At 38.7% G+C, this 25540-nt stretch overlaps 3 long non-coding RNA genes across 4 annotated transcripts; 1 reads left to right on the top strand and 2 right to left on the bottom strand.

The window, feature by feature from the left end:
- Window positions 1-36: 36 nt before the first annotated feature.
- Window positions 37-3016, bottom strand: LOC126623466 (uncharacterized). Its single transcript, XR_007623758.1, has 3 exons — window positions 964-3016; window positions 723-881; window positions 37-617 (listed from the first exon to the last, which is right to left on the bottom strand). It is a non-coding gene; the product is annotated as an uncharacterized LOC126623466 (long non-coding RNA).
- Window positions 3017-6350: 3334 nt separating this feature from the next.
- On the bottom strand, window positions 6351-8115 carry LOC126623465 (uncharacterized). The gene is made up of 3 exons (XR_007623757.1): window positions 7819-8115; window positions 7578-7736; window positions 6351-7472 (listed from the first exon to the last, which is right to left on the bottom strand). It is a non-coding gene; the product is annotated as an uncharacterized LOC126623465 (long non-coding RNA).
- A 438-nt stretch (window positions 8116-8553) lies between these two features.
- On the top strand, window positions 8554-16079 carry LOC126623464 (uncharacterized). Of its 2 annotated transcripts, XR_007623756.1 has the most exons (5): window positions 8564-8736; window positions 8820-8979; window positions 9085-9153; window positions 9718-9776; window positions 15887-16079. It is a non-coding gene; the product is annotated as an uncharacterized LOC126623464 (long non-coding RNA). The 2 variants fall into 2 exon arrangements; XR_007623755.1 differs by having other exon boundaries at window positions 8554-8736; window positions 8820-9153.
- The last annotated feature ends 9461 nt before the right edge of the window (window positions 16080-25540 follow it).

Here is a 25540-nt window from a genome sequence, read left to right as displayed (position 1 = left end):
AACATCCTAAAATTTCATTACCATCCAACGGTCGGATCTCCGTCAATTTCCAAAACTAAGTGACGGTTAACATTTTATATTATGGACTTACAATTCCAATTCCGGAAGATCCGTAACTCGGATTCCCAATCCGTAAGTTCCAATAATCCTCAAATATTACGTATTACAACGTATCAAATTTTGGTGACGATCCAACGGTCGGATCATCAATTCACATTTTCACCTAAATGTGAAAACTATAAAACGTTATTTGAACACCTAACCAACAATCCTCAATAACTTTCTCATACGGTGTTCAATTTAGGTATATGAATATACCACAGTGATCTACTCGACGTCACGGACGTCGACATATTTTTAAAATAATTTTATTTTTATTTTTTATTTTTACTGTAGCACCTTCTTCTTCCTTGGGTCGCCGGACTGGTTTTTCCGGCGGCCGTTTTCCGGGCAGTTTTTCAAATTGCCATAACTTTGTCATTTCTCAACGAAATCAAGTGATTCAAAAACGAAAGTTGTAGACCTTGAAGAGACAAAGAGAATGGTACCTTGCACAACACCTAGTTCGCCGTGGTTTGGCCGGAAACTGCCTCGAAAGCCTCGGAGGTCGCCGGAAACTGGGTATTTTTCAAATGAGTATAACTTCTTCAATACTCAACGAAATTGAGTGAAACAAAAAGGAAAGTTGTAGTAATTGACGAGACGAAGAGATTGATACCTACCTCGACTCCTAACTCGCCGGGGATTCGCCGGAAAACGCCTCGAAACTCCGGCCAAACTTTGAACTTGTCGATCTCCGTGTTCTTACGTCCAAAAACTTCCAACGAAGCACTCCGAGCTTCCTTGGGACCTTACTAAACTCGCTATGATCTTGTTTTAGCCTAAAACGTAACCAATTCAAAGCTCATGAACAGTGTCATCTCACGGCAACTTTAGAACTAGGGTTTTCGAAGTGAAACTCACCTGAAATTGGTATCCCCGTGCTCGTGAAGTCCCCAGGATCACGATGGTGGTCTTAAATGGAACGTTGGTACAAGATTGTGGTGGTTCTTGGTGGTTGCCGTGAGTTCGAGAGTAAGAGAGAGAATGAGAGAGTTTTCAGAAAAGAATAAGAGAGAGAGAGAGTCTGGAATGAAAGAAGAAGAGAGAAGAAAGGTTACGGGTTTTAGGGAGGGAATTCAGGGTAGGAGGCCCTACCTAAGTCCAAGCACAAATTAACACATACAAATATAAATCTAACCCTAGTTTAGGATCTTAAAGTAAAACAAATGTCATACATTTACACACCTTAATCCCGTTTAAGGTCACATTGGTCATCTCACGTCCTCGGAATTAATAATTCCGGGACGGGCTGTGACAATCTCCCCTCCTTATAGAATTTCGTCCCCGAAATTCCAATCACCAACCAGAACATCAAAACTCATAAAATAGTCTCGGATACATAACTCTCATCCGTTCTTCTGTCTCCCATGTAATTTTCTACTGAATGATTTCCTTCACAAAGCTTTTACTACTTACTCTGTCTTAATTCTTAGGACCTTCTTTTTCCAATCCAAAGTCGACATTAGTTCCTCACCAATCAGATCCGGCTTAATTCTCAATAGTTGCACCAAAGTCCCATGTAACGACTCTGCCACTTAGTGACAACGCATCGAACACAAAATACATTATGTGCCTTAGCCAATTCTGAAGGCATCACAAACTTGTATGCAACTTTATTGATTCCTTTAGTGAAAAAAAAAAAAATGGTCTGATGTGTCTAAATCTTATCTTGTCTCTTTTCCAATTCTCGTCATTTCTGTTCGCGGTGAATTTTCCAAAAATATCAAACCATTTACCTTACACACTCGATTAGTGGCATATCCATCTGTTGATCTCTTTTGCCATTCCTGGTTACTTCAGGTTAACTTAATCACCTGAATACTTTGAGGAGACTCATCCATAGTCTCAGGGTCTACTAAAACTCTTTCTTGATCGAATCTTTCTCTACCCAGAAACATTCCATTCACAAGTCATCAAAAACCGACTCACGTGACACATTTCATGGTCCTTATGGCGTTACTTCGGAAACTGCACAACCAACATACTTAAGAAACTTAGCAGTTCCGTAATCCAATTCTCTTTTCCATAAAACAAATTAGTAATGTTGCACTGTCTGGGAAAGGTTGTTACTCAACACTGGAGTAAATGTACTAACTTGTTACTTAACAAGTATAACTTCTTCTCGATCTTCCATTCTTAACTTTACTTTAGTTAGTTTCCAATCCACAAGAAGATAATCTTGGCAAACGTGCCAGACATTAATCTTACTGTAGTCTTCTCGCCAAGTGCTTGAGCTAGAACAAACTTTACGATCACCCTGATCGTACAATCATGTTCATTAAGCAATACAATTCACTTTCGCTGCCTCATATCAAAATCCTTCCAAGTAATGGATATTGAAGACTTTTTGGATTCGTAAAAATCTTGCATTCTTACCAAATATAATGCCTTCATAACTTCACAGCAAGAATGGTAATCATGACTTCCAAGTCACCCGTAGGGTAATTCATCTCATGAGGTTCCATTTATCGTGAAACGTATGCAATCACCCTAACATTTGCATCAACATGCATCCAATACCATTCAAGAAACATCACTAAAAATTTATGATTACCATTATTCTCTGGGATTACTAAAATACGTGCATGAGTGAGGAAATACTTCAGTTGTTGAATCCTTTGCTCACAATTTCCTTCCCACTCATACATAACCTCCTTTCTCAACAGTCTCATCAATGACAAAACAATGACTAAAAATTCTTTCACAACCATCCAAAATAGCCTGATAAGTTAAGAATTTCCGAATCTCAATTATGGCTTGTGGTTGTTCCAATTTCTCAATTCTGCCGCCTTTTAAGAATTCATTTGAATACCTTAAGCAGATATAACCAATCTCAGAATGCCACTTGATTCATCCAACATTCGCATTTGCTAAACTTAGCATACAACCAACGTTCTCTTAATCTTTGCTTCACCGACTTAATACCTTTACATGCTCTGCTCTAGGCTTAGAGTATACCAGAATATCTTCAATGAAAATGATATCTATTTATCAAGGCATTATTGGAATACTTCATCCAATAACTCATAAAACAGCATGAGTATCCATATAGCATCACCAAACTTCATAAAGACTATAACGAGTCCAGAAAACCATCTTATGATCAATGTCACTTATAATATTCAATTGGTAGTAACCAGATCTCAATTCAATCTTTGAATCTTCGCAATTACTTCTGAGCTGGTTAAATAAACATCAGTACATCACCATGGATAACGGTTCTCAATCGTTACCCGACTCCATTGTCTATAATCAATGAACAGTCTCAAGATCCATTTTTCTTCCTCACCAACAAACTGGGCTCCTCAAAAGTGTTGTACTAGGTTGAATAAAACTTTTATCAACCAATTCTCTCAACTGAATTTCCAATTCCCTTAACTCATCCTGAACCAATCTCCAATATAAATTTATACCTGGCAACAAATCAATAATGAACCTCATATCTCTGCCTGAAGGCAATCCAGGTATACTTTCAAGGAAGACATCAAGAAAAGTCTAACTCTTTCGACATTATTCACACTACTCCAAACAACATCATTTAGCACCACATGAGCTAAGTATTTTTGACAGCCTTTCGAAAACAATCTCTTTGCTCTCACAGCATAAATAACAGCCTGACTCAATCCATTTTGCATACTTACAAAAGTAATCTTTGTTCATCCAGATCGATGGAAAGTACTGGTTTCCCATAACATTTCGTCTTGTCACAATTATAACCAACCAATCTAATGGAACAGAATTAACTGATACAATATATATTCTATTATTATTAAGCATTCCAAATAAGTACAATACTAACATAAAATAATCTACCGGTTTGCTTGCTTAACGAATCCACGAATGAGTTATTAATATTACGGTCTGCAGCCCGCAATACTGATAAATCATCGTTGTCTCGATAAGTAGGCAACCACTCTCAAAGATATAACATTACTATTTTGTCACTCAATGCAAAATACATACACTCATCTCAACTACATTTATTTACTACTCTCAAGGTAATAACATACATAATAAGAAATATATCAGCCGAAGTCAACTAGAATGATCAATACGACTGATTCAACTCTTATCTCAATAATACGTCGGCCGGATCCACTCCGCGTGGTCGGTACGGCCGAGCCTATAACTCACCAATTTCTCATGTGTCAGTCGAATCCACTTCTCATGGTCTGTACAGCTGAACATATAACTCATCAAATCTCTTTGTACTCACGGTCAATCCGACCAAACTACTAAGTCCATAACTCTGCTGAATCGACACTATGATATCATGGAAAATTGTTGAGTACAACTGATTCTAGGGACGATTCACAATTCTGTGTCCCCTCTGTTCACATAAACACATTCATTAATTTCACACTTCCCAAAGTGTTAATTTTGTACCTGCTGCACAAGGTACATTTCCTTTACTCGAGACACCTTGTCTCAAATATCGGGGATTACCAGTATATCCATCACTTTTATTCTGACCAGCGACATTAAAACCTCAGCTGGAAAAATTAACTCTAGCTTCACTTCTTTCGAAGCTCTGAATCTTTCTATATCCTTGATATGACGAATCATTAACTTTATCGTCTTCTTTTAATTCCTATTCTTTTCTTATTCTTCTTTATTCTCGTTGCTCATGTTCTCAGAGTCCTCAAGGCTCAACAACATCTTGTATACTCCTGGTAAGAAGTACAATGGATAGTGGTCACCCAAAATACCACTTCCCTTTTTGCCACCCAGCTTAAAACAACATAACACCTCCACCAAATTAACAACAATATCTGGATGGAACGAGGCAAGTCTGAAAACTTTCTATAATATCCCTCGATCATCACCTTCCTTGTCTCATATTTGTAAACTCTTGTTTACTACCATCGATAAATGCCGGAGGGATAAACTTTTCCTTTAAACAAGTCCTTAAACAATTCTCAATCGACTGATTCCTCTGGTGACAACAATTCATACTCCTGTTTCCACCAGGATACAAATTCATAACCAAAACCAGGTAGTCGTCTCGACCCCTTGTCAGAAGGAAATTTCCTTTGACTTGCATAACCTGAAACATCTTTTCCAAATGGTTAAACCGTTACTTCGCTCCCTCAGGTTCATCATTTCATAAGGTGATTCAAATTCAACTCATAACCCGTCTTAAAATGTCCATTTTGATAATATACCGAATCACCATAATAATAGTTTCCCCCAACCCGCTAAATCGGGGAGATTAAGTTCCTCTAACTACGTGGTTTGCTACGAGGCAGTGTAGTTCTGACAGAATTCACTAGAACTTCTCAAAATGTCCAAGATTGCAACCATGCTCTGATACCAACTGACACACCCCGTCCCGAAGGAGGGCATGCTGGCCGTCACGTGAGAGTGACGTAACCATTTGCACAGTACGGAAGCTTTAAGATACAATTTATAAGTTGATACACCCGAAGGTGAGTCCTAATTTTGTCCAATCTGTCAGAACACCGTCGAATTCCTCGTAGTCACCACACCTTTGTGATTCCTGAACCTGGAGGGGCGCAAAACCAAAATTGAGTGGGTCAGTAAAACAATTCTTTTTCCAAATCCAAACATTTCTCAAAACGTTGTAACCCCTCTCCGTAAAACCTGTATATTTTCCCAGAAATGTAAAATATAAATATACATATATATTCTCAAGACTTCAAGTCGTTAACTCAACATTTTCATAACAATTATGCCATGCCACATCATCTCAACATTTCTCATATTAATTATGCCATGCCACATCATCTCAACAGTAATAAGGTATGAATGCATCAACATAATCATATCAGGTGCAAGAAAGTAATCAACCGTAGGCCCTCTAATAGCCCTGTACGGTTGAACCTAGAGCTCAAAATCTATCATTATCACTCTACCGGAGTCACCTCTGTGACCCGTCCGGCCTTCTGCACGCAAGTTACGCTCTAGTGCTTCTCATAAATCATCTGTGCACATAATCTAAGGTCACCCACCAGTCGGAATCTCACTAACACTCTCGCGACTGGTCTGTCGTACCCACTCCGCGTGGACTGTACGACTAGCATCTACTTGGATCCAAGGCGAGCGTGCGATGCGGTGAATACTATAAGCACTAAACCATGGTGCAGGATTTGAGCTCAATATATATCATCATCATCATAACAGTAATTAAATACTCATCTGTGCGTCCACCGCACCATTTCATACATATGCATCATAAATCAATTCTTACCTGTGCGTCCACCGCACCAATTCATACATATGCATCATAAATCAATTCTTACCTGTGCGTCCACCGCACCAATTCATACATATGCATCATAAATCAATTCTTACATGTGCGTCCACCGCACCAATTCATACATATGCATCATATATTAATTCATGCATGGCATTTCAACTCACATTTCTATATACTTTTCATATCAATTCTATGCATGGTATTTCACTTCCCGTTTTTCCACATAACTCATATGCATTTCATTTTAAACATATTTTCATTTCAATTCAATTTCTGGGAAACGTCAAGTATATATATATACGGAAAACAAAACTGCCCACTCACCTGGAGTTCGTCCAACAACTCCCTAGCACCACACATCAAGGCGTCATGACGATCGCCGCCTAGAATAGTAATCAAATCCAGGCTCAGAATTCATATCGATAGAATACATAACTTATATAAAATACGTCACTACGTTGATCGATCCGGAAGATCTGCCACTCAGATTTTAAATCCATAACTTCCAGAGGTCCACATTATACCTCTAGGACAACATCCTAAAATTTCATTACCATCCAACGGTCGGATCTCCGTCAATTTCCAAAACTAAGTGACGGTTAACATTTTATATTATGGACTTACAATTCCAATTCCGGAAGATCCGTAACTCGGATTCCCAATCCGTAAGTTCCAATAATCCTCAAATATTACGTATTACAACGTATCAAATTTTGGTGACGATCCAACGGTCGGATCATCAATTCACATTTTCACCTAAATGTGAAAACTATAAAACGTTATTTGAACACCTAACCAACAATCCTCAATAACTTTCTCATACGGTGTTCAATTTAGGTATATGAATATACCACAGTGATCTACTCGACGTCACGGACGTCGACATATTTTTAAAATAATTTTATTTTTATTTTTTATTTTTACTGTAGCACCTTCTTCTTCCTTGGGTCGCCGGACTGGTTTTTCCGGCGGCCGTTTTCCGGGCAGTTTTTCAAATTGCCATAACTTTGTCATTTCTCAACGAAATCAAGTGATTCAAAAACGAAAGTTGTAGCCCTTGAAGAGACAAAGAGAATGGTACCTTGCACAACACCTAGTTCGCCGTGGTTTGGCCGGAAACTGCCTCGAAAGCCTCGGAGGTCGCCGGAAACTGGGTATTTTTCAAATGAGTATAACTTCTTCAATACTCAACGAAATTGAGTGAAACAAAAAGGAAAGTTGTAGTAATTGACGAGACGAAGAGATTGATACCTACCTCGACTCCTAACTCTCCGGGGATTCGCCGGAAAACGCCTCGAAACTCCGGCCAAACTTTGAACTTGTCGATCTCCGTGTTCTTACGTCCAAAAACTTCCAACGAAGCACTCCGAGCTTCCTTGGGACCTTACTAAACTCGCTATGATCTTGTTTTAGCCTAAAACGTAACCAATTCAAAGCTCATGAACAGTGTCATCTCACGGCAACTTTAGAACTAGGGTTTTCGAAGTGAAACTCACCTGAAATTGGTATCTCCGTGCTCGTGAAGTCCCCAGGATCACGATGGTGGTCTTAAATGGAACGTTGGTACAAGATTGTGGTGGTTCTTGGTGGTTGCCGTGAGTTCGAGAGTAAGAGAGAGAATGAGAGAGTTTTCAGAAAAGAATAAGAGAGAGAGAGAGTCTGGAATGAAAGAAGAAGAGAGAAGAAAGGTTACGGGTTTTAGGGAGGGAATTCAGGGTAGGAGGCCCTACCTAAGTCCAAGCACAAATTAACACATACAAATATAAATCTAACCCTAGTTTAGGATCTTAAAGTAAAACAAAATAGTGTACTTATTTAAAACTTATAATTGATATCTAAATTAAGATTGATGATTGAAAACAAAATGAACCAAGGATGACTTTGGATTGGAAAAAGAAGGTCCTGAGAATTAAGACAGAGTAAGTGGTAAAAGCTTTGTGAAGGAAATCATTCAGTAGAAAATTATGTTGGAGAAAGAGAATCGGATGAGAGAGAATTACCCGAGGCTATTGTATGAGTATAGATGATTTAGTTGGTTGCTGGAATTTCGGGGACGAAATTCTATAAGGAGGGAAGATTGTCACAGCCCGTCCCGGAATTTTAATTCCGAGGACGTGAAAAGACCAAAATGCCCTTAAGCGGGACTAAGGGGCGAAAATTTAGCAATTGGATTTACATTAGTATGTTTAAAGTTGTGTTTGGGATTTAAGTAGGGCCTCCTACCCTGATTCCCTCCCCATTTCCCGTATGTACTCTCTCTCTCTTCCCTCACGACTCTCTCACTCTCTCTGTCACTCTTCTTCTCCGTTCGAACCAAACCAACCACAAAACCACCCTAAACTTCTACCAACGACGGAGTTAAGACCACCATCAAACTCCTGGAACCTCCACGATCACGATGGTATCCATTTCAGGTAAGTTTTGCTTCGGAAAACCCCTAGTTTCCAAGTTCCCGTGAAGAGTACTGTTCATTATCTTCGAATTGGCTTTGTTTTAGGTGAAACCAAGCTCACAGTGAGCTTAAGGAAGTCCCAAGGAAGCTCGGAGTGCTTCGTTGGAAGTTTTTGGACGTAAGAACACGGAGATCGACAAGTTCAAAGTTTGGCCGGAGCTTTCGAGGCTCTTTCCGGCGAATCCCCGGCGAGTTAGGAGTCGAGGTAGGTATCAATCTCTTCGTCTCGTCAAGTACTACAACTTTCCTTTTTGTTTCACTCAATTTCGTTGAGTATTGAAGAAGTTATACTCATTTGAAAAATACCCAGTTTCCGGCGACCTCCGAGGCTTTCGAGGCAGTTTCCGGCCAAACCACGGCGAACTAGGTGTTGTGCAAGGTACCATTCTCTTTTTCTCTTCAAGGGCTACAACTTTCGTTTTTGAATCACTTGATTTCATTGAGAAATGACAAAGTTATGGCAATTTGAAAAACTGCCCAGAAAACGGCCGCCGGAAAAACCAGTCCGGCGACCCAAGGAAGAAGATGATGCGCGTGGGGGCGCGTGGGCCGTGCTTGTCTTGGCGCGTGGGGGCGCGTGCTACAGTAAAAAAATTATTTTAAAAATATGTCGACGTCCGTGACGTCGAGTAGATCAATGTGGTATATTCATATACCCAAATTGAACACCGTATGAGAAAGTTATTAAGGATTGTTGGTTAGGTGTTCGAATAACGTTTTATAGTTTTCACATTTAGGTAAAAATGTGAATTGACGATCCGACCGTTGGATGGTAATGAAATTTTAGGAGGTTATCCTAGAGATATATTGTGGACCTCTGGAAGTTATGGATTTAAAATCTGAGTGGCAGATCTTCCGGATCGAACTACGTAGTGACGTATTTTATATAAGTTATATATTCTATCACTATGAATTCTGAGGTTGGATTTGATTACTATTCTAGGCGGCGATCGTCGTGACGCCTTGATGTGTGGTGCTAGGGAGTTGTTGGATGAACTCCAGGTGAGTGGGCAGTTTTGTTTTCCGTATATATATATACTTGACGTTTCCCAGAAATTGAATTGAAATGAAAATATGTTTAAAATGAAATGCATATGAGTTATGTGGAAAAACGGGAAGTGAAATACCATGCATAGAATTGATATGAAAAGTATATAGAAATGTGAGTTGAAATGCCATGCATGAATTAATATATGATGCATATGTATGAATTGGTGCGGTGGACGCACATGTAAGAATTGATTTATGATGCATATGTATGAATTGGTGCGGTGGACGCACAGGTAAGAATTGATTTATGATGCATATGTATGAAATGGTGCGGTGGACGCACAGATGAGTATTTAATTACTGTTATGATGATGATGATATATATTGAGCTCAAATCCTGCACCATGGTTTAGTGCTTATAGTATTCACCGCATCGCACGCTCGCCTTGGATCCAAGTAGATGCTAGTCGTACAGTCCACGCGGAGTGGGTACGACAGACCAGTCGCGAGAGTGTTAGTGAGATTCCGACTGGTGGGTGACCTTAGATTATGTGCACAGATGATTTATGAGAAGCACTAGAGCGTAACTTGTGTGCAGAAGGCCGGACGGGTCACAGAGGTGACTCCGGTAGAGTGATAATGATAGATTTTGAGCTCTAGGTTCAACCGTATAGGGCTATTAGAGGGCCTACGGTTGATTACTTTCTTGCACCTGATATGATTATGTTGATGCATTCATACCTTATTACTGTTGAGATGATGTGGCATGGCATAATTAATATGAGAAATGTTGAGATGACATGGCATGGCATGATTGATAAAGAGATAATGTTGAGATAGTAAAAATGAAGTTTTGAGAATATATATGTATATTTATATTTTACATTTCTGGGAAAGTATACAGGTTTTACGGAGAGGGGTTACAACGTTTTGAGAAATGTTTGGACTTGGAAAAGAATTGTTTTACTGACCCACTCAATTTTGGTTTTGCGCCCCTCCAGGTTCAGGAATCACAAAGGTGTGGTGACTACGAGGAATTCGACGGTGTTCTGACAGATTGGACAAAAATTAGGACTCACCTTCGGGTGTATCAACTTATAAATTGTATAATTAAAGCTTCCGTACTGTGCAAATGGTTACGTCACTCTCACGTGACGGCCAGCATGCCCTCCTTCGGGACGGGGTGTGTCAAACTGACACACCCTAACCCGAAGACTAGGACGTGCTGGCCGTCACGTGAGTGTGACGTAACCATAACGCAAGCGGAAACGATTTAATAATAAAATACGAGTCAACAAAAACCACTAATTGCAGTTATTTACAACCTAGCATTCTATGTGCATAAGAGTGTACTAAACACACATAAACAGAGCATAAGCATCTAGGTGCAGTCAAGTAGGAACATAACTATTTTACAACACCCTCGGGTGAATCCTACATTTATTTAGTCTGTCAGAACGCCGAAGCAGTCCTCGTAGGCCACCAACGCCTCAACTATCAACTAGAACCTGGAGGGGCGAAAAACAGAAAACGTGAGTGGGCGAAAATCAATCTTTTCCAAATCATTTCATAAATCCACAATTATAACCCCTTTTTGGAAAACCTGTATACTTTCCCAGAAAAATAGTATATAGCATATATATCTCAACTGTCTCAATCATCAATCTTATAACAGATTCAATAAAGAATGTACCATGCCAATTTCAACAGTTTAGTATGAATGCATTAACATAATATAATCAGGTAAAAGAAATAATCAATCGTAGGCCCTCTAATAGCCCTGAACGATTGAACCTAGAGCTCCACATCTATCAATCTCACTCTCTGCCGGAGTCACTCCGCGTGACCTGTCCGGCCTTCTGCACATAAGTCGGAACTACCTAATGTAGTTTGAACGACTCATGGTAATATTCGCTCTAGTGCTTCTCTCATCAATCATCTGTATACAATAACCTAAGGTCACCCACCAGTCATAATCTCACTAACACTCTACGACTGGCCCGTCGTACCCACTCCGCGTGGACTGTACGACCAGCATCTACTTGGATCCAAGGCGAGCGTGCGATGCGGTGAATACTATAAGCACTAAACCATGGTGCAGGATATGAGCTCAATATATCATCATCATCATCATAATATTAATTAAATACTTACCTGTGCTTCCACAGCACCATCATACATATATGCATCATACGACAGTTCATAATATCCATAATATTCTATGCATGGCAATCACATCATATTTCATTTCATTTCAATATACTTTTCATTTAAATTTGATTTCTGGGGAAATCGAGTATATAGGTATATATAAAAACAAATGCCCACTCACTGGTATGTCGCCGGGTCGTAACCCCCTTGACGCCTCTGGATGTGCTCGTCCTCGTTAAAAGTTCCACCTAGAAGTGAAATAACTTAAAACAATCATTTAACGCACATGTGCCAAGTATCCCTGACAACCCCTGGATAACAATTTCTTCGCCCTTATGGCTGAAATAACACCATGCCTCACCCCACTTCTTTCACCCACAAATGTAACCTCAGGTAGTCCAGGACGAAGAAAAGTAACTGATTTCCCGTAACAATCTATATGGGCGCGATTATAACGCAACCTCATCCTTCACCTCTAGGGTTTGATTTAGAGTTTGCTATGCCTAGAGGGGATAAATGTTATGTTGATAGTTTTTACTCTGGGTGTCCAGTGATGGTAGATAATGTCATTATGCCTGCTAATCTTATCCCGTTAGACATCGTGGATTTTGATGTGATTTTAGGGGCGGATTGGTTGCGTTATAATCGCGCCCATATAGATTGTTACGGGAAATCAGTTACTTTTCTTCGTCCTGGACTACCTGAGGTTACATTTGTGGGTGAAAGAAGTGGGGTGAGGCATGGTGTTATTTCAGCCATAAGGGCGAAGAAATTGTTATCCAGGGGTTGTCAGGGATACTTGGCACATGTGCGTTAAATGATTGTTTTAAGTTATTTCACTTCTACGTGGAACTTTTAACGAGGACGAGCACATCCAGGGGCGTAAAGTTTTTGGACAGTAACCTTAAGATACAATTTATAAGTTGATACACCCCGTTTTCCCGATTCTATGCGTTGTCACTAAGTGGCAGAGTCGTTACATGGGACTTTGGTGCAACTATTGAGAATTAAGCCGGATCTGATTGGTGAGGAACTAATGTCGACTTTGGATTGGAAAAAGAAGGTCCTAAGAATTAAGACAGAGTAAGTAGTAAAAGCTTTGTGAAGGAAATCATTCAGTAGAAAATTACATGGGAGACAGAAGAACGGATGAGAGTTATGTATCCGAGACTATTTTATGAGTTTTGATGTTCTGGTTGGTGATTGGAATTTCGGGGACGAAATTCTATAAGGAGGGGAGATTGTCACAGCCCGTCCCGGAATTATTAATTCCGAGGACGTGAGATGACCAATGTGACCTTAAACGGGATTAAGGTGTGTAAATGTATGACATTTGTTTTACTTTAAGATCCTAAACTAGGGTTAGATTTATATTTGTATGTGTTAATTTGTGCTTGGACTTAGGTAGGGCCTCCTACCCTGAATTCCCTCCCTAAAACCCGTAACCTTTCTTCTCTCTTCTTCTTTCATTCCAGACTCTCTCTCTCTCTTATTCTTTTCTGAAAACTCTCTCATTCTCTCTCTTACTCTCGAACTCACGGCAACCACCAAGAACCACCACAATCTTGTACCAACGTTCCATTTAAGACCACCATCGTGATCCTGGGGACTTCACGAGCACGGGGATACCAATTTCAGGTGAGTTTCACTTCGAAAACCCTAGTTCTAAAGTTGCCGTGAGATGACACTGTTCATGAGCTTTGAATTGGTTACGTTTTAGGCTAAAACAAGATCATAGCGAGTTTAGTAAGGTCCCAAGGAAGCTCGGAGTGCTTCGTTGGAAGTTTTTGGACGTAAGAACACGGAGATCGACAAGTTCAAAGTTTGGCCGGAGTTTCGAGGCGTTTTCCGGCGAATCCCCGGCGAGTTAGGAGTCGAGGTAGGTATCAATCTCTTCGTCTCGTCAATTACTACAACTTTCCTTTTTGTTTCACTCAATTTCGTTGAGTATTGAAGAAGTTATACTCATTTGAAAAATACCCAGTTTCCGGCGACCTCCGAGGCTTTCGAGGAAATTTCCGGCCAAACCACGGCGAACTAGGTGTTGTGAAAGGTACCATTCTCTTTGTCTCTTCAAGGGCTACAACTTTCGTTTTTGAATCACTTGATTTCGTTGAGAAATGACAAAGTTATGGCAATTTGAAAAACTGCCCGGAAAACGGCCGCCGGAAAAACCAGTCCGGCGACCCAAGGAAGAAGAAGGTGCTACAGTAAAAATAAAAAATAAAAATAAAATTATTTTAAAAATATGTCGACGTCCGTGACGTCGAGTAGATCACTGTGGTATATTCATATACCCAAATTGAGCACCGTATGAGAAAGTTATTAAGGATTGTTGGTTAGGTGTTCGAATAACGTTTTATAGTTTTCACATTTAGGTGAAAATGTGAATTGATGATCCGACCGTTGGATCGTCACCAAAATTTGATACGTTGTAATACGTAATATTTGAGGATTATTGGAACTTACGGATTGGGAATCCGAGTTACGGATCTTCCGGAATTGGAATTGTAAGTCCATAATATAAAATGTTAACCGTCACTTAGTTTTGGAAATTGACGGAGATCCGACCGTTGGATGGTAATGAAATTTTAGGATGTTGTCCTAGAGGTATAATGTGGACCTCTGGAAGTTATGGATTTAAAATCTGAGTGGCAGATCTTCCGGATCGATCAACGTAGTGACGTATTTTATATAAGTTATGTATTCTATCGATATGAATTCTGAGCCTGGATTTGATTACTATTCTAGGCGGCGATCGTCATGACGCCTTGATGTGTGGTGCTAGGGAGTTGTTGGACGAACTCCAGGTGAGTGGGCAGTTTTGTTTTCCGTATATATATATACTTGACGTTTCCCAGAAATTGAATTGAAATGAAAATATGTTTAAAATGAAATGCATATGAGTTATGTGGAAAAACGGGAAGTGAAATACCATGCATAGAATTGATATGAAAAGTATATAGAAATGTGAGTTGAAATGCCATGCATGAATTAATATATGATGCATATGTATGAATTGGTGCGGTGGACGCACATGTAAGAATTGATTTATGATGCATATGTATGAATTGGTGCGGTGGACGCACAGGTAAGAATTGATTTATGATGCATATGTATGAATTGGTGCGGTGGACGCACAGGTAAGAATTGATTTATGATGCATATGTATGAAATGGTGCGGTGGACGCACAGATGAGTATTTAATTACTGTTATGATGATGATGATATATATTGAGCTCAAATCCTGCACCATGGTTTAGTGCTTATAGTATTCACCGCATCGCACGCTCGCCTTGGATCCAAGTAGATGCTAGTCGTACAGTCCACGCGGAGTGGGTACGACAGACCAGTCGCGAGAGTGTTAGTGAGATTCCGACTGGTGGGTGACCTTAGATTATGTGCACAGATGATTTATGAGAAGCACTAGAGCGTAACTTGCGTGCAGAAGGCCGGACGGGTCACAGAGGTGACTCCGGTAGAGTGATAATGATAGATTTTGAGCTCTAGGTTCAACCGTACAGGGCTATTAGAGGGCCTACGGTTGATTACTTTCTTGCACCTGATATGATTATGTTGATGCATTCATACCTTATTACTGTTGAGATGATGTGGCATGGCATAATTAATATGAGAAATGTTGAGATGATGTGGCATGGCATAATTGTTATGAAAATGTTGAGTTAACGACTTGAAGTCTTGAGAATATATATGTATATTTATATTTTACATTTCTGGGAAAGTATACAGGTTTTACGGAGAGGGGTTACAACGTTTTGAGTGGGAAAAGATTGAGAGAACGTTGGTTGTATGCTAAGTTTAGCAAATACTAATGTTGGATGAATCAAGCAGCATTTCTGGGAAAGTATACAGGTTTTACGGAGAGGGGTTACAACGTTTTGAGAAATGTTTGGATTTGGAAAAAGAATTGTTTTACTGACCCACTCAATTTTGGTTTTGCGCCCCTCCAGGTTCAGGAATCACAAAGGTGTGGTGACTACGAGGAATTCGACGGTGTTCTGACAGATTGGACAAAATTAGGACTCACCTTCGGGTGTATCAACTTATAAATTGTATCTTAAAGCTTCCGTACTGTGCAAATGGTTACGTCACTCTCACGTGACGGCCAGCATGCCCTCCTTCGGGACGGGGTGTGTCATTGTTCCACTTCCATAAATAGTGGCCTAGTTCTTGATTGAGTTTCATAAATAGTGTCTAATTCTTAATCCACTTTCATAAATAGTGCTTAATTTTTGTCTAGTTTCATAAACAGTGTATAGAAATTGATGTAGTATCATAAACAATGTCTCTTTCTTGGTCTAGTTCATAAATAATGTTTCTTTCTTGGTCTAGTTCATAAATAATGTTTCTTTCTTGGTCTAGTTTCCTAAATAGTTTCAACCTATTGGTTTAGTTTTAGAAATAGTGTCTCATTCTTGATTTGGTTTCATAAATATTGTCTAATTATGGGTCTAGTTTCATAAATAGTGTCTCTTTATTTTAAGGAGGATTATAATGACATACTTTGATAAAAAAAAAATATACAATCAATAATGGTACCATTTGACAATTTGACAACATAAGCATATAGACATCCTATTAGTATACATATATCCCGAATTTTATTAAATTTGTCCTTTTAAATATGGTAAAAATAATAAAGACTTATAACTTAGTTGATTAAAAGGTAAAAATGTAGAAGTAAAATTATATGACGTCAGAGAGAAATCTTATAACTCGATTTCAAATTCAAGTTGAAAGTTTGTGGCTTAATTTTAGATGAACTAGTATCTAATTTATGGATTCTGAATTCAGCTGAGACTTGAAAAAATAGGGTTGTATTTCACCAAATTGATCAGTTAGCTTAATCAATGTTAGATGAACTGGTATCTGACTTATGGTATGACTTATTTTATTTTTTTATTATATTTAACTTTTGTCTTTTTAAAATTTAAGTCATCTCACTAAAGTTTAAACCATTTTATTAAATAAAGTTATTAGATGATACTATATTGTTTATGAAACTGAACAATACTATACTGTTTATGAAACTGAACAGTACCATACTGTTTATAAAACTAAACAATACTATATTATTTATGAAACTATTTATGACATTAAACAATAGTATACTGTTTATTAAATAAAGTCATTTCACTAAAGTTTAAGCCATTTCACTATATTAATTTTTTATTATATTTAACTGTTTATGAAACTAAACAGTACTTACTGTTTATGAAACTTAATCGTACTACATTGTTTGTGAAATTGAACAGTACTATACTATTTATAAAACTGAACGGTACTAGACTATTTATGAAACTGAACGGTACTATACTATTTATTGGTTCACTTTCATAATAGTGCCTAGTTCTTGATTCACTTTCATAAATAATGCCTAGTTATTGAGTCCTATTTCATAAATATTGTATAGTAGTTAATACAGTTTCATAAATAGTGTCTCATTCTTGGTACAGTTTCATAAATAGTGTCTAGTTATTAGTCCTATTTCATAAATAGTGTATAATAGTCAATACAGTTTCATAAATAGTGTCTCATTCTTGGTCCAGTTTCATAAATAGTGTCTCATTCTTGATCCAGTTTCATAAATAGTGTCTTTTTTGGTCAAGTTTCATAAATAATGTCTCTTTCTTGATCCATTTTTTTTGTTTAGTTTAAGAAATAATGCCTTCTCTAGTTTCAATGCATCCCATGGCATGAGCAACAACCACCTTCATGATGGTGATGATGGTGGTGATGCCCATGCCCATGACGTTTTTCATGTGATACCCAACCGTTCCTCCCTTCTTTTCCACTTTCTCTTCATGAGATACCCAAATCAAACCCAACCCTTGCTACAAAGTTGCAGAGCATTTTAATTACTAGGAGGGTTTTCACTGCATAATTGGGATGAAGAATCCATCATACGATCACAGCTTGAGAAAAGATTTGATAAAAAAATTGTAATTGCACATATATCGTACATGATTGCAATACAACCTACTGTCATTATTGCATACATATAATTAGCATGGGGTTCGCAAAATGAAAGGAAAGTTATTGCCCCTCCTTTGTGTCTAATCCTTAGTTCTGTTAATTTCTACTTCTCTTTTAACCCGATGAGATATTTGAGATGCTCATGTCATAAATTGTTTTAGTATAGTCCCAATTTTGTACTAATTTAAATTCTTAAAAGGTCAGTTTAGCCTATGGAATGTAGCTATATATGATTGTTCACAAAGTGAAACGCAATACAATCTAAAGTCTTGTTTTTGCATATATATAATCAACTACAGCATCAGTTGTTATGGCAAAAGCGGCGGCGGAGTGGAAGCACAAAGCAAGTGCTTTCTCTCGCATAAGCTTTCCTGAGAGAGAGGTGAGCAAGAAGCGGAAGACATTTTTCCTCCACTGCTTCTGTTACCATTGCTACTCCGGCAGTGGGGATAATCATCGGCGCATCACTATCACAAGGAGTCGTCATTGTCCTTGGTGAATGGGTTCTATGACGAGTACAAGTTGTCTTCGACGACCAATGTTGCGAGCAACAGAATTGGAAGCAGAGAGAATGATCAGTGCTGCTTCCATGGAGTATGAGTTGAAAGACGACGATCGGCATTTCAAGAGAAAGCCATTGAGGTACAAATTGAAAATTAAATTAGTTTTGGTTTTATTTGACTTTTAGTCTCGATGGCAATTTCGTAAATAATATAAAGTTGTGTTAACAGATTTTGGTTAATTTCTGTTAGGGGCAAAGTTGGAAGAAAGATTTGATATTGCATGTTGGGCTTTGCTTCAGCCCGTGGGATTTTTTTTTTTTTGGCCTTTTGTATGTTACTTTTGTCCTTTTTATTAAATCTCAAGCCTTTTTCATTAAATAAAAGTTGTGTATGATTTTTGGTTAAGAAAAAGTTTCTCCAAACCCTTTCATTAAAGCTCCCTTCTACCAACTTGCAAATTTGATTCCCATACTACGAACCCCTTTGCCTTTCAAATTTTCTAGCAATCCTCAAATATATTAAACCAAAATATTACTCTCAAAGAATTTTAGAAAATAAAAAATTAACGAGAAATCCAAATAAGAAAGTCAATCTGAACAAAATTGTATTCATAAAATTATTTTGATTTATTTTGATATGAAACTTGTTTTGATCGAGGCAACAATGACGGTAGAGAAAAGGTTCTCCCTCTAAGAGAAGAGGAGACAATGAAGAAAGGAACCTTGTCATTGATCTGGCCAAGACAAGTGTCTACACTAGAAAAAAGAATGATCGTTAGACTTTCTTGAGAGATATTATCTTCAGTTTAAGAAATAGTCAGTGCATGCTAATCTATATTCAGTTTTAAAAATAGTGTAGTACATGTTTAATTTTAGAAATAATGTAGAGTAGTACTCATGTTTAGTTTCATAAATAATTAGTATTCAGTTTTTAGAAATAGTGTAGTATCGCTGAATTTCAAAAATAGTGTAGTACCATTTAGTTTCAAAAATTGTCACAGCCTATCCCGGAGAAGTATATTATTTAATTATCGACGGAGTGAAAAGACTAAAATGCCCTTAGGCGTTGAGATGTGTTGTGTGTGACATGCTATTAGAAGTGGACTAAAATGTTAAATTCCTAAGTTTTTGGGACCAATTGGAACTAAAGGAAATTAATGGTGATTGGTTGGTTGTTTGTAAACCACACACACAAAAGTACCACTTTCTCTCTCTCTCACTCCCGTGCACTCTCTCTCAGACTCTCTCTCTCTCTTTCTTCTCCGTACGGACCACACTAAAACCAAGCCAAATCTTCACAGATCGAGGGATTCAAGGTCACCATCTTGTTCCTTGTGACCTTACGAGTTGAATGGTACTATTCTCTAGGATTAGAACTTCCATTTTCCCCGAGAACCCGAAAATGTGCAATGTTCATGCACATGTAAAAATGAAGGTTTCAGTGATTTTGAAGATCATAGGGAGCTACTAGACGTCTCCAAGAAGCTCGGAGTAGTGTGTTGATGTGTTTTGGACGTCGGGATCGTGAGTTTCAAGCTTGGCCGGATTTTGTGGAATTTCTCCGGTGAGATCCCGTGACTTTTGGAGCTTCAAATTAGTAAGGTTGTGTTCTTCATGATTAGGGCTTCATTTTGGTGAAAATTTCATGGAAAATGGTGTTGAATTGGCTGAGATATGAAGGTTTTTCGATTTCCCAGTTTTCCGGGGACGGCGAGGAGTCCGGCGAGCAATCGAAGAAGACAAGCAAATATTCCGTCAGAGTTGACGGAATATTCTGACGCCGTCAGGTAAACTTAACAGAATCCGTTCGCTTTTAACGGAATATTCCTAACAGGGTTAGAGAATCCGTCAGGATTCCCTGCGCGTGGCTGCGATTATTGCCGTGCAATCGCCGGCGCATGGCGGCGCGTGCGGGGTCAGAAAATTATTTTAAAAATTCCTGGGTGATCGTGACGTTGTGTAGGTCACTGTGGTATATTCATATACCCAATTTGAGCTACGTATGAGATGTTATTACATAGTTTGGTATATGTGCATTAAAGTGACGTTTATATAGTTGCTTCTTCTATAGGCGAGACCTATCCGGAGGACGAGCGTAGCCAAGCTAGGCATGGGGGTGACGACCCGGCTTCATTTCAGTGAGTGGGCAGTTATTTTTAGTATATATATATACACACACACACATACTTGACGTTTCTTTCCCAGAAAACTTATTTAAGGAAATGTGATTTAAATACCATGCTATGCCTATATTTTATTTTAGTATATGCATTATCATAATTATGCATATTGTTGCATGGTGCTGTGGAGGCTCAGGTAAGCTTAGGTAAGTTATGTTTGGTTATATGAATTGTCGATGATGGGATATGTGATTGAATATTGTTGAGGTCATAAAATGGCACTTAGGGTGATTGTGATTTAGCCAGAGATATGACACAGGCCTGTTTATTATGTGATATAGCATATTTATGCGATTGAGTTAGCTTGTTCTCATGCATTTATGTTGTTATTTCTTAGTTAATTATGTATTTTAAGCTATTTTCATGTGTTTGTAGGTCCATAGGCCTTATGAAGCAATAAAATGCATTTTGGTGCATTTTGGAGCAGTTTTGGGCTTGGAATGAATAGCACATGCACGGAGCAAGGTGGATGGACGAAATTGAAGACTAAAGAGGCTAGGAATGTGTTAAAGAGAAAGAAGAATTAATGTAAAAAAGGACAAAGAGCTCAGCCACAAAGGGATGTCACTCCACCATTCACCTTTCCATCATTGCCGTGCACCACCATTGCACTCCCTTTGGATTCCTATGCCGTGCATCATCATCCATGTTCCCTCCATTGACTCATTTGTTGCATCATTCCACCTCCCTTTCCTTTCTCTACCATGTGCACAATCATTCGTGTTCCCTAGCTGCAACACCACTCCATTTTACCCCTATGCTTTGCATCATCACTTCACTTTCACCTTTGAATCATTTCAAACACCACTCATTACACTAAATTGCTACACCATTCCTTGTTCCCTCCATCATTTTAGATTTCATGCATCATTACATTGAATCATTGCACTCAATTGCTACACCATTCCTTGTACCCTCCATCATTTCAGATTTCATGCATCATTACCTTGAATCATTGCACTCAATTGCAACACCACTCCATTTTACCCCCATGGTTTGCATCATCACTTCACTTTCACCTTTGAATCATTTCAAACACCACTCATTGCACTCAATTGCTACACCATTCCTTGTTCCTTCCATCATTTCAGATTTCCTGCATCATTACATTGAATCATTGCACTCAATTGCTACACCACTTCATGTTCCCCTCCATTGTCATGGACTTCCTCTATAAAAGGAAGTGTGTGTAACATAAATTTAGTTCATACCAAGTTAGATCATTCACTTCCATTTCAACACAACCTTCATCCAAACACATCCATTCATCTTCACATCCATTCCTCCATACAAACAAACCTTCAAACACTCACCAACACCTTGTGCTGTAGCAAAGGAAGGGAAGGAAAGTGCTTGGACGTGCTTGTTGTCCAACTTGGATCGTTGGAGCGTTTAGGTGTTTTCTTTCTTTTGTTTCTAATGTTTAAATTCATTTCCTTTCGTTTTGTTGTAAATATGAGTGGCTAAACTCCTTTTGGCTAGGGGTGATTTCAAAGCCATGATTATGTGTGCAATATAATTTGATAAATTCTAGTTATGAACTCTTGAATCGTGAATGCAATTGGCTTAACTATTTGATTGATAAATTATTTGTATTTGTTAATTAAGGGTCGACATTTAATTGGCATGCATAAATCCGTTGCTAGAATATAAGGAAGTTTCACATAATCGTTACAAACTTATATTCACATGTAGTGAAGGTCGCTTATAAAGGATCGCGTTAAGTTCAATTCCTAGCATGAGGACATGATGTCATAGTTGCAAGTGCTTTGTCAATGCTTATGATTTTCATTAAACGTAATGATCTTTGATTGTATCTCTATTATGATGTCATGTAGGGAATTTTAGAAGAATGTTTTGGGTTGTCGAATGATGTCATCCAATCCAATAAAACAAGGAAAATCTGAGAGTTAACTAGAGATGTCACGGTTAATTTGGAGCATTGTCGTTCATAATTCAATGAAGTAGTAACTAGAAATCAAGTTATTTGCATACATGTCATGTGTGGAGAAAAAGCCTCTAGCTATCCCATCCATCATCTTATTTCTCAAATTTATTTTACAATCTGTCTAGTTTTTCATACTTGTTTATTTGTTACAACTTCATCCAAATCAAAACCCCCCTTTTAGTTTTTTTGTTTCAAAGTGTTTCAAATCTGTTTTAGTTTGTGTTTTTAAGTGTTTTGATTCAAGTAAAAGTCAATTTTCGTCCAAAGTCATTCCTAGTGTCTAGTTTAAGTTTATATAGTTATTTTAAGCTGTTTTGAGTATTTTAAGTTTGCTTTGAGTCTTCTGAGTCTTGTTAAGTGTTTTTAAGTTTAGTTTTATATTTTTGAGTCAGTTTAGAGGTTATTAGCAAGCCCTCCTAATCCCCGGTCCAGAACGATCCCTACTTATACTTGTACTACAATTGTCAAAAGAGGGTTAAATTTGTGTGTTAAGATAATTTTCGCATCAAGTTTTTGGCGCCGTTGCCGGGGATTAGCAACTTTGCTAATCCTTTATTATTTCTTTTTGTTTATTTTCATGTGTTTTTGTTCCTAGTTGCTGATTTTACTTGTTTTCTTGTTTTACGTGGTTTATGACTCGAAGTTCTCAACCTGTTCATAAGCACATCTTTGACTTTGATGACGATTTTGAACGAACGTTGAGACGAGCAAGGAATCAACAAGAACCCCAATCATCTCAACTCGCACCAGATCTTGAAGAAGACAAAGTAGAAGAGCAAGAGGAGGCCACGGCAAGGACTTTTGAAGAAGTCCAAGATATGGCAGTAGACAATCGAACAATCAATGAGCTTTCCGCTTCGGGATTGGACAATGCTCTGCCTTTATGCATTCAATATCCAAGGGCGGCCCAAAACAAGACCGACGAGTTCGAATTAAAGTCCAGTTTATTGCACCATATTCCTAAGTTCCATGGGTTGTCCATGGAAGATCCTAATAAACATTTGAAGGAGTTCGAGGTTGTTTGTTCGAGCATGACCCCTGTGAATGTTGATGGGAGCATTCTGAAAATGAAGGCTTTTCCCTTTTCTCTCTTGGAAAAGGCTAAAGATTGGTTGTATGAGCTATCCCCCGAAACTGTCACATCATGGGAGAGTATGAAACGAGCATTTTTGGAGAAGTTTTTCCCAACTTTTCGAGCCATTGTACTACGCAAAAGGATTAGTGGCATTCAGTAAAACCAAGGTGAATCCTTTCCCACTTACTATGAGCATTTTAAAACTCTTGTTGCTTCATGTCCACAACACCAGATGAAGGAGGAGCTTCTTCTTCAATATTTCTACGAAAGGCTTCTACCAATTGAACACCAAATGCTAGACGCCTCAGCAGGAGGAGCTTTAGTTGACAAAACACCCATGGCTGCCAAGACCTTAATTGCTAACCGAGCATTGAATGCTCAACAATATGAAGGCGTTGGTCAAAGAGACAACCCATGGCAGCAACAAGTTAATGAGGTAAGTGTTATTTCCGAACTTCAAAATCAAATGGCTAATCTTACTACTCTTCTTTCACAGGTGGTTGAAAAACCAAAAGAACAAAGTGTAGCTGCTTGTGGCGTGTGCTCAATGAATGGACATCTCATGGATAAGTGCCCTCAATTGATCGAAAACGGAGGGTGGGAATCTACCAACACCGTGGGTTTTGGGAGTCAAAACCAACCAAGGAATGATTCGTTCTCGAATACATACAATCCAGGTTTAAGAGATCATCCAAATTTCAAATGGAGGGAGCCCCAACAAACCCAACAACAAAGTGCATTCAGACAACAACCTCCGGGATTCTATCAAAGGCCGTATGCACCCGCACAACCCCAAACACAACCTACCCAAAATAACTCAAGTTCGTCTTTCGATAATGCTCAAGTTATTCAGTTACTAACTACGTTGGCGAAGGGTCAGGAAAATCAAGCCAAGGATATGCACAATTACGCCAAGGAAGTGCAAAATCAAGCTCGAGAGGTGAATGAATTGAAGAGACAGATGGGACAAATGGCTGAGTTCATGGGGCAATTTAGTAGAGAGCCAGGTAAGTTACCTAGTTCGACGGATGTGAGTCCAAATGGAGGCTTCGAATCTGCCAAAGCCATCACCTTGCGAAGTGGAAAACAAGCTGGATCTGATCCCAGCCCATCTAAATCCAATCAAAATGAGGACGAAAAGATGCAATCTGAGGAGAAGGAACAAGGCCTGCCCTCTGCAAGGATTGAGCAATCTTTACCGCAGCCACCTACACACCCTAATTCGACCACCAAAGGTAAGTTGGGTTCAAATTCCATGACTTCTAATTCCATTCCAACCAATGCACCCTTTCCTCGCAGGTGTATGCAATCAAAGAAGGATGAGAGTGAAAAAGACATCCTTGACACATTCAGAAAGGTGCAAGTCAACATTCCACTTCTAGATGCAATTAAACAAGTCCCCAAGTATGCTAAGTTCCTGAAGGAGTTGTGCATTACAAGGAATAAGGCTTCGAACAAAGAGGTGGTAAGGGTAAGTAAGAATGCCTCAACTGTGTTGCAACGAAAATTATCTCCTAAGTGCAAAGATCCAGGCAGTTTTTCAATTCCTTGTGCTATAGGAAACACTCGCTTTGAATCTGCCATGTTAGATCTAAGTGCATCAATAAATGTCATGCCTTATTCAATATATGCATATATGAACTTGGGAGAATTAAAAAATGATGGAGTGATCATTCAACTGGTCGATAGATCTAATGCGTATCCAAAAGGTGTTTTGGAGGATGTTTTAGTACAGGTGAATCACCTAGTCTTTCTGGTGGACTTCTACGTGCTTGAAATGGAAGACTCAAACCATTCCTCTCAATTACCAATATTACTTGGCCGACCATTCATGAAGACTGCCCATACAAAGATAGATGTAGTCAAGGGAACATTGACAATGGAATTTGATGGGGAAGTTATTGATTTCAATATTTCTGATGC

Source organism: Malus sylvestris, chromosome 5 (assembly GCF_916048215.2).
Source record: "Malus sylvestris chromosome 5, drMalSylv7.2, whole genome shotgun sequence".
NCBI classification, from domain to species: Eukaryota; Viridiplantae; Streptophyta; class Magnoliopsida; order Rosales; family Rosaceae; genus Malus; species Malus sylvestris.
The sequence above is the reverse complement of the archived record's forward strand: the minus strand, read 5'-3'. Positions and strand labels throughout refer to the sequence as shown.